Source organism: Citrus clementina, unplaced genomic scaffold (genome assembly GCF_000493195.1).
Source record: "Citrus clementina cultivar Clemenules unplaced genomic scaffold, Citrus_clementina_v1.0 scaffold_7, whole genome shotgun sequence".
Classification (NCBI taxonomy): Eukaryota; Viridiplantae; Streptophyta; class Magnoliopsida; order Sapindales; family Rutaceae; genus Citrus; species Citrus x clementina.
In genome coordinates, this window is record NW_006262075.1 from 15993063 (window position 1) to 16005797 (window position 12735).

General features: G+C 30.1%; 1 pseudogene; it reads left to right on the top strand.

The window, feature by feature from the left end:
- The first annotated feature begins 224 nt into the window (after positions 1–224).
- On the top strand, positions 225–12346 carry LOC18037752 (annotated as a pseudogene).
- The last annotated feature ends 389 nt before the right edge of the window (positions 12347–12735 follow it).

Sequence of the window (12735 nt, forward strand, 5' to 3'; positions counted from 1 at the left end):
CATGATGCCACTGTTGCAAGATAGGCGAGTCCTTTAAAGTCATATTCATCGCATCTTATTAACATTTATTTTATTGCTTCAATTATTTTTCATATATAACACCTCAAAACTATTCAAAACCTAAGTGACGTCTCTAGTTGCTTCGACTGACATGTATAATATATTTAGTGTTTTGATCATTTAAAGTTTGTCAATCTCACTGCATAAAAATTATATATTGCACAGTGAAGAAGAAGGAAAAGAAGCAAATCATCATGCTGCTTCAAATGAATTTGTGTTCAAGCTTCTCTCTGAAATACCATCCTTTGCAGCAAAATGGTAAGCTTTGTTCTAAAACTTTGACACTGTTGAGGCTTTTTGCATCCTAAAACGTAATCTGAACACTTATTTTTTTAATTAAATTCTTTATTATTGAAAGGATTTTTCTATGATATTGTATTACTTTTAACAGCATTGATAATAGGTTTATATTGATCTTTATAATTAAATGTTTTAATTACCACCATTGACTTAATTTAGTAGATATAGGTAATATTCAAGTTGCTGCTAATATGCAGGTTGATAAATATAATTTTACATTTTATTCAGTTTATTACAATTTTCTAAATCATGAACAAAATTAAAAATTAAATATGCAAATATGTGTACTAATTTAGATTTCTACAAAATAAATATGAATTATTTAATTTTTAACAACAATGTTAATACATATCTCTTTTGTCATTTATTTTTGTTTTGGAAATTACTCATTTGCTAAGATCTAGTTGAATCGATTGTGACAATATTTATTAATCTACCAATTTTTTTTGGTGAAGAAGAAATAATAATACATTGATAAACTAAGATTGCGTTGTGTTAATATTAAAATACATATAGCTTTAAAAAAAATGTTGAAGTTTAGATAAATTTACTTGTTCTTTTTATTATTTAATCTTAATAAAAATATGTTAACTGATACTATGATTGATAAAATAAATTTTTAAACAATTGAAATCAAAATATTATCCTAACTAACTTCAAGTTTGTGATCTATTGATTAAATCTAATGGTACATATATATAGCATTATTGATGTTGTAATTTTTATAACAGCATTATAGAATGGTTCTTATTAAAATTATAAAAAAGTAATTAAATTAAATCAAATTATTTCTTCTTATCTTATTTTGTTGATTTTATCATCTGGCCATAATAATTTGTTTGTTAAATGGAATGGATAAAAAACTAACATGTCAAATATTTAATTCTATGATTTGTCTTATATAGTTTGTAAGCATGATACTTGCTGCTAAGCTTCATTCTAATATTTCAATAATGTCTAAATTAAACTAACACTTAGATGATTTTTTTCCCCCTGGAATGGTGAATTTATATGTGTAATTAATAATATATGGGATAAATTTTATATTCTTTTGGCCATTTTAGGTACTGTTAAAACATTCCAGTCGCCATTGACACAAATATATGGCTTGGCAAATAGAAGGGAGAGCAACAAGTACTCTGTCAAAGGCTCCATACAAAGCTCATTTTGTTTAACCAATAATAAAATTGGAAACAATGAGGATATGATGAATAGATATCACAAACCATTGAAAAAATCAACAGTTCCTATGGCGTTACAAGATGATTCTGCAACAAAATCCCAGAATGAGAATATTGTTTCGACGAGCTTTCTGGATTTTTTGACCAAAAAGTTAGATGCATTCTATCGTCTTTCCCGTCCCTATGCGTGGACTAGCATTGTGAGTTGCTTTATAGTATGTGATATATAAGTATATTATTATTCTTAGGTGCAGGTACTATCATTTTTTAATGCAGGCACGTTATTAAGCCGTGTGGTTTAATAGAATTATTTTCTCCAAAACTATTTTGTCATCCTTAAATTGATAAAGTACGATAAATTTTTAATTGATTAAATGTATATTCATTGAATTGTAAATATACACTATAAATTAATAGACTATTTATTTACCAGTCAATTAATATATCTTTTGATTAATATATTTTATATGATCCCAACACTATTAATTTATAGAGGTTGTGTTATATAATGACTTAAATTAAGTTCCTTAAAATTTTGTCAAATTTAACTTTTTTATCTTTCATTTTATCAGATTGTAGGGATATTATCATCTTCTTTGCTTCCAATTCAAAGTCTTGCTGATTTGACTCCCACATTTTTAATTGAAGTATTGAAGGTAAACTTAAAGTGTCGGCTTACTTGTTAAGATTATTTGAACGACATTAATTACATTTTTATGAATATTTCAGCCCATAGTGCCCACAATAATGATGAATATTTTTGTGGTTGCCATAAACCAATTGTCGGATATTGCTATAGACAAGGTACTTCCGTCTACTCTTTTTGCGTTTTTCTAGCTTCATATGTTTTTCTTACTTTGCTAACGAATCCACTTAACATTGTGAAAGGTTAACAAGCCTAATCTCCCGCTTGTTTCCGGAGACATTTCAATAGGAGAGGCAATTGCAATTGCCAACCAAAGCTTCTATATGTGTGCTTCATATGATATACACTTTTATATATGTTTGTTATGACATCTTAATAGCAGTTCTACTTATCCGTTGATCTTCAATTAAATATACAATCTTGGGACAAGCCTCAATTTATGACCTATCTTTTGAATATGATTTAGGCTTATGAATTTTATACTATATTAAAACCAAAATTATGCATGAATGGACTCTTATTACATTTTTCACATGATAAGGATTGGTTAAAAAAGGCAAGCCTGCAAACAACAATAAATTCTATACTAAATAGTTAAACTTGAAGCAATCCTAGATTTTGAAGTAATCTTGAAGTATGAGTTAGGTCTCGTTTAGAATCACAGTTGAAACACCAAAAATAACTTATTTCATTAAAAAAATATTTGATAAATTTTTTAAAATCTTCTTTTTTTATAATTTTCTCTAGAGATTGTAGCCTATTAATTAATCCACCCATATATCTAATAACAATTCTAGAGTTCATGGCGTAACTTTATAATGTTAACAAAAAGATAATATTATATCTTAATTAATTTCACATAGACTACTTTATAAATTATATCCCAAATATCTTAAATTACCACAGTTGATGTAATTAGCTCATCTATTCAAGTATAGTTACCTATTGTATTTCACAAATTAGATTGAAATTTAATGTTACTATTTTTTCCCCTTCGTCCAGATCATGAATAGTTAATTTCCCATCGGAGGAAACAATTAGGTCTGCATATTGTAATCGCATCATTTAATTTTATTCTTAAGTGTTCTTTTAACGTGGAAGAATTTGCTTTTAATTTGAATCATACTGCAAAATTATATGTAACCCTTAATTGTTTGATCTCAATTTTCAGAGTCTGGCCATGGGGGTTATGCTTCGATCTCCACCACTTGTTATCGCCCTCATCCTACGGTGCATACTTGGAGCCGCTTATTCCATCCATGTAAGCACCTAAATTGGTTCTCTCTATATTAACATACATGTTTGGAGACTAAAATAAAAATCGAAAGCGGAAGTTTAAGTGCTTCAGTCTATGAGAAGTCAATTCACTTTAAACACTTACTATGATCTAGCATTTTTGCTTTTCCATTCAACTTCATGTTTTAATATTAATTTTTTTTTTTTGATATTAATCACGAGGTATCCTGGGAAGGGCCCCAACTGTGGGAGGCACCTTTAAGCCCGTACCACAACCCAGACTAGAAGTCCCCGCTCAAACCGAGAGGCACAGGTTCTCTCAACAAAGGCGACTTCCCTGCGACTCGAACTGGGGAGCAAATCTAGTCAAACCACTTAAGGGGACTCCATTGCTAGTGGAGCCAACACTTTGTTGGCTAATTTTGTCTCGGTTAATTTCTCTCTAACCTTGGAATAATAGTATATATAACTGCCAGAATTATTTCAAATTAAGTTCATCTAATTGTTCTTCTCGAGTTTGCAGCTTCCCCTTCTTCGATGGAAGGCAAGTCCATTGATGGCTGCAGTGGCCATTGTCATTGGGAACGGAATTAATAATGTTTTACCTTCCTTCCTACACGTACAGGTATATGTATTTATTTTTAGTCTTTTTTTTTTTGAAAAATGTATAGTAATCATAAGTTATATGCTTCACCTCATATACATTACTTGAATTTGGATGATCACTGTACGCGGGCGCAAAGAGTCTTTAAGGCCTACCGAGTTATGCCCAGTGGCTCTTTCACATCGTATTTTGGTCGCAATTGCCACATTTACATCATTATTTGATTACATTTTTAACTAATCAAATTATTGGATTTGATACCTGCATGCAGAAATATGTGCTTGGTAGACCTGTGGTGTTCACGAAACCATTACTATTTGCTGTCGCTTTCTCAGCGATTTTCAGCATTGTACTTTCATTGCTCAAGGTATTTTTAGAAATTGAATACATATGTTAACTTATAAAAAATGAAAAAGCTATCTCATGTTCATCATCAGCACCATATAATTTGCTTGTTTCGGTTTTGCAATAGGATATACCTGATGTGGAGGGCGACAAGAAATCTGGCATTCGAACACTTCCTGTTATTCTAGGAAAAGAAAGAGTGAGTGAAAAATTTTCTTTACAGTCTCTTTTTTTTTTTTTTTTTTTTAAAGAATAATATTTTGGTCCTTCTAAAACATTGTAGTTAGGTCCTTACTAAATAAAATTTTAATGTCTTATTTCATCATTAGTGTTAAAATCATAAATAAAAAGTACATTGTTAAATGATAAATTTGGCCTTTTAATAAACAAATTAACTAGTTTTAATTTGCAATGGTCTCAAAAAAGCATTTTCGAATGTGAAAATATAATAAGCAATTAAAAATTTAGTAGAGATCTCGAGTGGTGGGAACAAAATCACATGAGGGACAAAGTCTCATTCTCTCTTCTTCTTTGACCTGAATCTCAACAACAGTATTACAATTGGCTAACTAATTATGTTTTGTTTGCTAAAGGTGTTATCGATGTCTACTGGCATCTTGTTAATGGCTTATGCAAGTGCTGCACTAGCTGGAGTTTTTTCACCTATCCTGCTATGCAAACTTGTAACGGTAAGAAACTTATTAATGGGTGGGACTATTAATTGGCACCCCTCCAAATACCTCTTAAAAGCCCCTTAATTTATTTTACAACGTTAACCTAGCAGTTTCTAATTAAAACCACCTAACAGTCAAATAAATTTTATCTGCTAAAAATTCTTTAAACAGACATTCCGTTCTTTTTTTTTTTTTTAACGAACAGACATTCCTTTTAAACTCTCTTTTATTTTTTAAACTGTTAAGAGTTTTAAATTTAGGAGAAAATAGTCATGCAAATTGAAGGAGATGATAAAGGAAAAGAATTTTTAACCAATCTCAAATATGATGTGTAAAACACTCAAACATTAATCACAGACCCCATCATTCACAATACCGCCTTCAACTCTTATATGTGAAACAAATATTTAGTCTTTTAATATAACCACACCCATAAAAGATGAATAAAAGTCATAGAAAAAAACAATTTAAAAAGAAAAAGAAGAAGCAAGTTTGTATTATCAACTAAAGCACAAAAGGCACCGAAAATAATCCTTTCAATTCTGTACAAAGCGAGATCCGTTTAAAAGAAGAACCTGAATTATTAAATGAGGAAAGGGCAGTAGAAACAATACAAAAACAGAGCAGGAAGGAAGTCTAATAAGAAGAAGACAACTACTTAGTTTTGTGTGACTGTGACACAGGTATTGTAGGATCATACAATTCAAGATTTCCCTTCACTAAAATATAATTTTCATATTTCTTATGATAGCAAAAGTAGCTAATGAAGCAAAGGCAAGCATCCATATAAGCATGAAACTAAGGAAAATTTCAGATATAATGAAGAACAGCTTTCTGAAACGTGTTTACTATTAAGGTTTATTATACCCAAAAGAACCCTGTTGAATTTGGGTTTAACAATTATAAAAGAATTGAAGAATGAGATTTATACAAATAAATTTTAATTGAAGGTATTTTTGTCATTAATGGAGTTGTTAACAGAATTTTATATTATTTCAAAAATTTATTGGGGTTAACAAAGAAAAGTGGTATTGTGAGGTATTTGCTTGGGGGTTGCCAATGTCCCACTTTTTATTAATATATCCGAGAATTTTGACCTTGCATATATGCGCTTGTATGCGATTTTTTTTTATCACTAATTAAGATTTTCTTTTACTTGCAGATGATAGGCCACTCTGTACTCGGATTCATTTTGTGGAAGTAAAGCCCAAACGGTTGATCTCTCCAATGCCAAATCAACGTACTCTTTTTTTATATTTATTTTCCAGGCAAGTACTTTTACTTACATGCGTAGTTGTTGAATTAAATCCAAGCACGTTCCATTATTTAGATCGAGATTACTGATTTATTATATATACATATATTAACATATTTTTGCAGTTGTATTATACCGAATTCTTCCTTATGCACTTTGTACGCTGAGAAGGAGAGAAACGTGCGCGTTGCTTTTATAGAATATATTTTTGTTAACCTCTACGAAATGAGGAGAACTTGTTTGTTAAATCAATTTGTACCTTTTCCCCTTTTTTTTCAACCTTCAGCAATGAGCTCAGGACTTACAGAGGTCTCTTTGAGAGATATATCAGTAGTACTAATCAACGTTATTTGTGGCTCTGGGCAATTTAAAGTAATTGTTGTATATTTTATGGAGTATAAACCCTATCATAGCTTACGTTTCTATGATAAAATCATTTGTTTTCCTTTGACGTTTGAAATAGTTTAGAATTTTTTAATTAGTTGATGTTGCAAAGAATCTAACAGAATATGTTTTCGTATTTAATTAAGAATAAATCTTTTTGTTTAAAGGAACTGAATGAGTGTCCTAATTCAGTAATTTCTACCGATCCACGTAGTTAGTTAAGGGCCTTTTGTTTTGACAAAATTACTACCCATCCACGTGTCTACTCTGAATTGTCAGCTTTGCAGCAGCAAGTAGTGACTAATTATGCATCTAGACGCGAATCCAAATGTGAAAATATCAATTCGGATTCAAATCCAAATATAGGTAATGTCCGCATAGATGTGGATGAATATTCTAGATATCTGGATCCGTATAGATTAAAATTAAAAAATTTTGAATATAATTTTAAATTCAACAAGTTATCTAATAATATCAAATAAAATCCATTCATAATTTAACAATTAATAATTCAATATCTAGGATAACATAGAACAACATAAATTCACAAATAAAAGTACCATAACATAAATCAAACATCAAGAATAATATAAATTCAAATCTAACTCCAGCACAAACCCAAAAATAAAATTATAAAAGCACCACAAATCCACATAAAATAATGCGGATCTCAATATATTTTTAAATTTAATTCAATTTATATTTTTTAATTAATCACATTATTTTTTTATTTAACTAATATATTTTTTATTTAATTTTAACTTAACAAATAATTTAATTAAAAAATAATTAGGAGTAGGTTATGCGATTTCCGGATGCATTTGCATCCAAATTCGAATTCAGATCTAAACGGATTCGTGAAGTCCAAAGCAAACAATATCTTGCTAGTGGGTTGGTCATTATAGATGGTATCAAAGCTATCCCTGACCAAAAAAGTTGGATTACTGGCACCCCTCTTATAAAACCCCTCATTCTTGCCATCAAAATTAAAGATAAATATAAGGGCATTTTTTTAAATGTTAGAAATTTGAAATTTTATTAATTTCATAATTTCTTTTTAATTTTGCTTATTTGATTTTTGTAACTTATGTTAGATTTTGAAACATTTATATCTAAATAGAAAAATATACTTGTGTGACTTTTATCTAAATGAGAATTAGATCCTATATCCCAAAAATAGCTCTATTAACTATGTTTATGTTTATTTCCTAAGCTATAAACTTAACCCCTTTCTTTGTTTTAGCTTATAAGGACATATGGTATACCCCCAAACATTCTAGGACATTTTCCCATTTAAACATATTAAGTGTAATGTAGTCTTTTTCCATCCTTTAGTAAGCTTAATATCCTAGTATAAATAAAATAAGAATGTCATCTCTATTACAAGATAAAGAGATCAACAAAGAAAAAGCAAAGACAGAGAAGAGAGAAAGAAGAAATAAAGAAGAAGGAAAGAGAAAAGAAAAGAAAAAGAGATCTAGGTTTGGCCAAGAGGGAGATTCATGATATCAACGTTGTGTTCATTGAAGTGGGTATTGCATTGAGAATATAATTGAAGATAAATTTTGCGTCTTGATCTTTGTTAGTTATTATAGAGAAGCATAATTAGATAATAATAGAAGTAGAGATCGAAGATTCTACAAGGAAATATGTTGACAATGTGTTGTTTTGAAAAGTTTAATAAGTAGTACAAATTAATTTTGATTCTAGGTTTTAAACTAGACATCTTTAATAACGTTTTGAATAAGGATGGCCATTCAGATTAGGTTGACACAAACTATATCAAACCCAAAATTTATTATAGTTTTATTTCAGTTTGTGTTGAAGCTTTGAACTTGTTTGGTTCAAAATTCAAAACTGATTGGATTCTATTTTAGTCAGGGTCTAACTCGAACCAATTAGTCAACCCGACCGGTTTAACTAATAAATTAAAAAAAAATCCCAAAGGGTTCCTATATGTTGGAAAGTCATTAATAGTCCACAATCACACAACCCAGATATTAAAGGTTTTTTTTTTCTAAAAGTATCAAAAGTTTCTATGCAAACAATCTAAGGGGTTTTCAAATCATCAATCAAGGGTGCTAAGTAGATATATAGATCATTTTTAGATTGTTTAGGCCTAAATATCAATAAAGACAGTGTGATAAATTTTCTTTTCATGCATATCCATGGCAGAAGATTGTAAATGACTAATATGACTAGCCAACAACTGTAGATAGTATTAAGTATGTTGCGTGGATTTACCCTATCATTTAAGAGAGCTATTTGTAAATTTCTAGGTTATTGGCCAAAGTTAGGCCATTAGTTGTCAACTAAATGCCATGCTGGGGAATCTACTAGATGGTGAATTTTGCCATCCTTAATTTGGTAATTAGCATGCTAAGTTAAGTTCTTGGCAATTTGGGTTAATTGAAACATACGTTTGAACCTAGGAGTAGGAGTATTACAACATATTTTTCCACGACTCAAAAGTATTAATTATTCTCAATTTTAAGAGTGTCTTTTTATAATATAACTCAGTGAGTCCGATGTCGATTTACAAACAAAATATTTAAATTGTTAATTTTCTTTAATTTATCTAAAAACCAAAATATATAGATAATTTAAATACACGCTCTTTAATTTAAGTGAAACTATAAAAATAAATTAGTTAAGGTTATGGATCACTCTTAGTAGTAGATATATTTTAATAAATTCTTTTTATTTAAATTTATTATGAAAAAGATTAATTAAATAAAATTTTTATTAATTTTATTATGGATTAAGAACTTAGTGGGCCAAAATTTTGTCTGCAAAAGTCAAAATACTATTTTACCATATTTTACAAGAAAATATTAAGAATCTGTTATGCCAAACTTCCTTATTTGTCTTATAATAAATCAAAATTTTAAAATATAAATATGGATAATATTAAATAGAAAATAATTTAATTTGTATATTTAAAAATAGAATTTGATTAAATCGTATTTTTCTAATAAGAGTTCCACCTTACCCCAACTATTATTTTTTTATTTAAACATAATTCAAATAAAAATAATTGTTAAAATTAAATTATGCATAAATTAAAATAGTTAAGATTGAAAATAAAACTAAAGTTATTTATGAATTAAATTCCACGTTTTTGCACAAGAAAATTAAATACAAAAGGAAAGAAAAGAAATTTTGAATATTAAGCGTACCATTTCTCATTCCTCTACTGCACTAAGCTTTCAGCACCTCCCTCTAATTCGCTACTCTCTCCTCTTTTCTCTTCCTCTCCTATTATAGGCAGCCAATGCCTTTTCTCATTCTTATTTTATTATTATTTATTTACAAATTAAAAAAAAAAAGAAAGAGATGATAGTCAAGAGTAGTGGCTGCCACTTCACTATCATTTCTTTCTTTTGGCTCTATTTTTTTTCTTTTTTAGTGCAATCCATCTTCTTTATCTCCCACTTTCGACTATGATTTTCTCTTCATTCTTGAAATATATCTATGATATAAAAGTATGATAAAATTGACATACTATAGTTTAATTTAACATAAATTATATTGGGAAGCGTTAAGATAATTTATAAGTTATGAGGGCATAAATCAACACTGTAAGAGAAGATAATAATTGTAACATTTATTAAATGTACACTTTTTAGTGTCAATCACATCCCCCCACACTTTCTAGTGTTAATCACACCCCCAACCATCTTATTGCTAGTCCCTAGCGATTAAAGCGATATTATCAAGTGAAATTCAAATCCAAATTGAATCCTTTTTTAGGGCAATTGTGTTTACTTCTTCAATTAGATTAATAACAACAACTAAATAAAAGTATAAGCATTATGTCTTGCTTAAAAAAGTATTAGTCCCACACCAACCATTTACACAAATTAGTAAAGTAAACTCATACAAAATGATCAATTATCAAAGCTACATTAATCAAACTACTTTCAACAATGACATGTCAAACTCCAAAAACGCACGGATAAAAGCGACATTCTAAATTAAAAAAAACCAAGCAGTCACTCCAAGGAATGGTAAATTGAGAGAAAATAATAGAAAAATAATATTGCACATTCTCACCAATATGAAAAAATAATGCCTATAGCTTACAATAATATGATCTCAAGTCAAATGAATTGTTAGTCAAAACATATCTTTTAATACATATTACCAAATTCTATTTCTGTAACGACCCACCCCGACCTCCACAGGGCGAATCTTACTGATAGATGCTTAAAAATAAAATAATAATAAATAATAATAATAATCCTTTTACAACCCATAAAAATTATATCCTTGAAAATACAAATATAAAATGCAAACTGCAGCGGAAGAATTAAAAATTCATGTCAAACCATCTAATTCCTCCATTCAAGTCCTTCTCGACGCTCATCACGAATCAATCCTGATTTACGAAAATTGAATCACAATAAACTATAATGAGTACGAAACTCAGTAAGTAAACCAGTTTTGCATATACCAAAATACATACATACATAAATATAGTGCAGATGAATGACGTGCCATGGTATTCGAAAACATTGTAAAACAAATCATCGAAATCTCATTCTGTCTTTCTCAAACTTTCACATTCTCTTTCAAACCACTTACTTGAGCTACCTTCATTCAATTACCGCTTAGTAGAACACTCCTTTAACTTTCATAACTTTCATACTCTTTGGGCTTCTCGCCAATGCGTCCTTCGCCCACTTATCTCATAACTATATAAACATCTAGAGTGTCCTCCACTAAGCTAGTAACGAATTCAAGCATCCAAGCTAAAACTGTAAAACAATCTTTTTTTTCTACAAATTCCATTTGGCAAAAATCCACTTTCTCATTTTATAGAAAACATAATGCATTTCGTGCTCATGCCAATGAAATATTCAGACATACATATGCCCATGTCCATAAACACACATAACACATAACACATAACACATAACAACACATCCTATCAACACATCACATAAACACATAGACAAAGCATATAAATCAATATCCGTATATATCAAAGTAGACTTTCCAAACATGTCAAACATATATATTGTTTATTGTGACTCGTTTGAAAATCTAGTTTACTTACCTCTTGGTATCCTCGAGTAACAAATGCACATCGATATCATCGGCCTAAAAATAAATAAAAATACTCTCATAAGAATCAAATTAAACCATAATCATAAACTCCAATATTCTCAAATTCCTCAATATAATCACATTCCACAGTTAACCTCAAATAATCTTAATTTAAATCATAAATCATCAAAATACTCATAATTCTTGAAATTACGAAATTACCCTCAAATATCAAAATTACCAAAATGCCCTTGAATTCAATATTACCAAAATACCCTCAAATATCAAAATTACCAAATTAACCTCAAAATCATAAATTACCAACTTTATCCTCAATTTTAGCAATTACTAAAATACCCACAAAAATCTAAAATTACAAAATTGCACTTATACTGTGAAATTATCGAAATACCCTTGCCAGTCAATGGTCACCGAAATTCAACCGACGGCGACGGAAAACTTAGAACTGAAAGTTCAAGCCACGCTGAGTCCAATGGTGGAGGTGGTGACCTCCCACTCGCGGTGGTGGCTCCGGATCGAGCTCCTGAAGTCGTGAATCCTTCAACGGCTGATCAATGGCAAAACGACGTCCCCGGCGTCAGTGGTTAGTCGGAAATGGCAGAGGGAAAGGTAAGGAACAAAACCCAAGTGCTGGCTTCACCAGAAACCGGTGAAATCACGGCGAATCAAGATGGTGATTTCGCGGAACTTCAAAGCTTCGATCGGTAGCTTTCCAATCGATTTCCAGCGGCAAGGACGGCATGGATACGTTGGTCGTCTCTCAAGCTTCAAATAGGTACAAACCTTGACCGGAACGGTGGCCGAAAATGGGAGAACCGGTCGGGTCGTGCTCGCGGGTTGGGTTGGGTTGGATCCGGTTCGGTTTCTCTTCTCTCTCTCTTCTATTCTCTCTTTCCTTTCTCTCTCTCTCTCTCTCAATTTATAAGGGTGGTCAACAGGGTCAAAATCGGGTATGGGGTATTACAATTTCAAACTAT